This window comes from Sinohyriopsis cumingii, chromosome 16 (genome assembly GCF_028554795.1).
Source record: "Sinohyriopsis cumingii isolate HCF-2022 chromosome 16, ASM2855479v2, whole genome shotgun sequence".
Taxonomy (NCBI): domain Eukaryota; kingdom Metazoa; phylum Mollusca; class Bivalvia; order Unionida; family Unionidae; genus Sinohyriopsis; species Sinohyriopsis cumingii.
The window spans coordinates 30,307,172-30,311,859 of record NC_142976.1 but is presented as its reverse complement, the minus strand read 5'-3'; the positions used below and the strand labels follow the sequence as shown (position 1 = coordinate 30,311,859).

The 4,688-nt window shown below is 38.5% G+C and overlaps 1 pseudogene; it reads left to right on the top strand.

Annotated features, from left to right (window-relative positions):
* The first annotated feature begins 1,910 nt into the window (after positions 1 to 1,910).
* On the top strand, positions 1,911 to 3,628 carry LOC149780138 (pantetheinase pseudogene; annotated as a pseudogene).
* The last annotated feature ends 1,060 nt before the right edge of the window (positions 3,629 to 4,688 follow it).

Below are 4,688 nucleotides of genomic sequence, written 5' to 3'. Positions count from 1 at the left end.
TAATTACCTAGGGTCAACCATGAGCAACACTCTCTAGACTGATATGGAGACGGACAGAAGGCTTAGAAAGGCAAACACCATCATGGCTCGATTAACGAAAAGGGTGTGGGAAAACAAGGCGTTGACAGAGCACACCAAGGTCCGAGTCTACCAGCCCTGCGTTCTCAGCACCCTTCTATATGGAAGTGAAACCTGGAGTACCTACATGAGGCAAGAACGCCGGCTCAACTCCTTCCATATACGGTGCCTAAAACGCATCCTGAAAATCAGCTGGAAAGACCGTGTTGCACACAGCGAGATCCTGCAGCGTGCAAGTACCCCCAGCATGTACTCCCTGCTGAGCAAACGCCGCCTTCGATGGTTAGGGCACGTCCGACGCATGGAGGATGGAAGGCTGCCAAAGGACATACTATATGGACAACTGGCCACTTTCATGAGAAGAGTCGGACGCCCCTCACTCCGTTTCAAGGATATATGCAAGAGGGACATGAAGACATGCAATGTTTCACCCGATGGCTGGGAAGAGCTGGCCGAGGACCGATACACCTGGAGACTAACGGTAAACAATGGCATATAAGTCGCTGATGCGAGGAGAGGCCAGTTGGTGACAGAGAAACGTAAGAGAAAGAAGAAAGCGGCAGCAACCACAGTAATACATACTTCCCAGTATGTCTGCACCAACTGCAATAGGGACTGTCACTCACGTATAGGATTGCACAGCCACAACAGACGATGCCAACAGAGACAAACAACACCCCAAGGTCGCAATTCGCATGGTCTTTCGAGACTGAGTCGCCAATGATGATGATGATGATATATACACACACACATGCACTCTCCCTACGGGAATAATTATATGAGTCAGAACTTGCAAACTACTGAGATGCCAACCATATACCCATGTACATAAGTTGTTGTATGGAGAGAAAAATGCATGCTCACAACTAACTTTGGTCTTTAAGGTAGTTCTTCCCCTCAGACATTCTCCCAAGGGGCACGACCTTTGGGGTGGAGATGGTAAGTATTTTGAGATGTGTTTTACAAACACATTCTTCTCGATATTGCTTAACTTTAATTCTTTCAACATATGTTCCAAAATATCAAATTATTGGAAAACAAATCTATATCTTATAAAATGCAATCAATTTCCTCCGGCTTTAGTAAACTGCTTGTCAATCTTTAATAAATACAACATTCATTGTGCAGCCTAGGTAACTTGAAACATATCCTGTATGTCATAATAGGTAATTAGAAGTAAGATCCACAGTGGCTCATTGATTAGTGTACCGGATACATGATAGAAAGTATGCAGGTTCAAAACCTACCATCGGATCATCCGCTCATCAGTTGATGTTGAATGCCCTTTGTCTAAAACATATATAGCTCTCGATTGTCCTTTGTTGTTGTTGTTGTTGTAAATTTAATGCTATTTTTCAGCACAAGATAGGCCAAACATGGCGTCCAATACAAATGGTGGAGGAAGAATCCGAGAAAACAGCGAAAAGAACCACCGACCCACGAGAAGCTACTGTCAAGCTTTCTCACATACCCACATTGGCCGAACCCGGGACCCAAGCCATGAAGACAGAGGTGAGATGCCAGTGATCCGTAACGGTGAGCTCTTTAGACCACTCGATCACTCGGCGTCCCTCCTTTGCACCAAATAGCCTATGTGTGTAGCTGTGCAATGCAACAACAAACCAAACATATAATGAATTTCATAATGACCTATTTAAATAGACTAAGCTAATTTTCCTTTGAATTTACATAATAATGCGATCTTCTCATTTTATTTAAATTTCTCTGATCTGTCATATCAGATAACATACAACAACATCTGTTAGTAGACATTATAGCTCGATTCTAAGATCTGATCCAGGTTTGGTGTCCAAATTTCAAATACATAATAATATATTCTTTTCCAGGGTGCTGATATTCTTGTCTTCCCTGAAGATGGAATACATGGATACAAATTTAAAAGTAGATATACTGTCGCCCCGTATCTCGAATATATCCCTGATCCCAAGTCTGAAAGCTGGACACCGTGCGACGAACCCGGAAGGTATAATGACTCAGATGTTCAAGTATTTCTAAGTTGCCTAGCAAAGAGACATTCTATTTATTTAGTGGCGAACATAGGAGACGCACAGCCTTGTGTAAAAGATGACCCTAACTGTCCACCAGATGGCCAGTATCAATACAATACAGACATTGCTTTTGATAGATCGGGAAAGCTTATTGCTAGGTATCATAAACAAAATCTTTATTACGAATGCCAGTATGATGCGCCTGTCAATCCCGAGTACATCTACTTTGATACTGATTTTGGTCGCTTTGGTTTATTTACCTGCTTTGATATACTTTTTCATGAACCAGCCATTCCACTTCTTCAGGAGCATAACATTACTGATATTGCTTTTCCCACGGCATGGATGGACGCTTTGCCATTCTTCTCTGCAATAGGGTACCATTCCTCCTTTGCTGTCGCAAATAAAGTAAATTTCTTGGCTGCAAATCTTCACCGACCACAAGAAAGATTTCAGGGTAGTGGCATTTACACGCCGATTGGACCAAAAAGTTTTTACTACAGTAGAACACAGGATGACGGAAAATTACTGGTCGCTGACGTTCCTGTATACGTCCTACAGTAGGTTCAACTACTTCAAACGAACACCATCCACTATCCCCAGGAATAAGAGAAAATCATCGTATAACATCAAATGAGTTCAAATCTACCAGTTTCCGTGACTGGTATAATTTTGTAATCATCGGTGCAGAAAACGGTACCGAACAGGTGTGTCAACAGGGTTTATGCTGCTATCTGGAGTATGAAAGACAATATAGTGCAGAAATGTATGCTCTCGGAGTTTTTAACGGAATACATAAATATCATGGCCCATATTATTTGCAAGTATGCATGCTACTACGATGTGCGTCATCCACACAAGAAAGCTGTGGAAAATTAAATTTTGACGCTAACACAAGATTTAACCATTTCAAACTCCATGGCAATTTCTCTACACCGTATGTAAACCCACAAGTTTTACTATCCATCAACGGATCTTTGGAGCTTGCCCCGATTGGTACATGGCAATACGATTCAAATACTTTGCAAGGAAGTTCCACCCTGTCTCCTCTGTTGTCAACCATTATGGTGGGCAGAATTTATGTCAGAGATTCTATAGCGACATGTTGAAGCGTAGAGACAATAAATTATCCAAGTAATATTGTAAATAGAATATACAAAAAGTCAATCATTAATTGATAATCAATTATATGGAATATAACCATATAATTAACAAACTCATAAGTTTGTTAACCTTGACATAAATAACATCTATTACATAATGCACCAATCACATCTATCCTTGGTTTGCGTTTTCCTTTATGCCTATAACATGTTTAAAAATCAACAAAAATACAAAATAAAATATGCATCTAAATAAACTTAATTTTCCAGTTACTAAGCTTATTTTACATCTGACAGCATGTGGCCGAAAACTAGGTTGTGGATAATATGGTCAATGACTCATATCTATATAATGTAAACATTTAGATACGAGTTCTGATTCTAGCAAAGTTGTTCAATTTAATTAGTAATGGCAATTATTTCCAACTGAAACTTGATGAAACATACCAGAAGTTCAATGATTACAATGACATCATTGTCTCTTTAATGAATGACTTCAAAGACAACACAACATTAAAATTGCATGTACTACCCCAGGCTTGATATTGGCTGGTTTCATGAGACAAAAATTATTTGTTACAAAGAAAAATTGTTTTACCTTTTCAGACACACTTGTAATGCGTTCCTTTCTTATCAAATGATAGGAACAGACTTTTAATGAGATCACCTGTCATTCTCTTTTTCTTTTAAAAACGAAGTATACTTCAAACCTGAAATTATAATAGCATATACATGACAAAATTGTATACTTTAGATAGATTCATCAAATAGAAAACATGACGTGTGCAGAGCTAGAAGTCTCAGAATTTATACTGTTCTGATTCTTAAGAAATGCAATGTACCATGCATAATTCCTGAATAAATAGCATATAAACTGGAACCTTGATTATAACTTTTTTGACAAAATATTTCTTGAATAAACGAATGCTTAACAAAAAAGCTGATTTAGAGAAAGATGGCATTAGCTTGTGTTTTACAAAATCATTCTTTAACATTCTTTCTCACTTTCTTCCTATCTTTTGATTTTTCGAAAAATGTTACTGAAACAATGTCGAATGTTTTCCTTCACACCCTATTATGCTAGATTTAACAAAGTAGACAAAGTAGGCAAATGTGTTCCAGGATCAACGAAAGACGTTTTAAAGCAGCTATCAGGGTAAATATGGTCACGTAAATACGCCATCTGAAACAAACAGGATAAGTGGTTGTCGTTCATCAATCAGATTAAATAAAGATAATGAGCAGTTAAATGAGGATCACTGTGAACAATACCTTTGATTGATTCAAAAGAAGAGTAAACGTGCTCTCATCAAAAGCCTGGCGAATACATGTGTCAGCTAAAATAATACTTTTCTAATTAACATCACTCTCAATAGCGTTCTTTCTTATCACTCTAGTAACTGAACAAGCTGGATATAACTCAGGGATTTGCTCATCAGTATTGACCTTCTGACCCAAACAAGGTTTGTCAATTACAAGTGGATTACCCATAAACTTA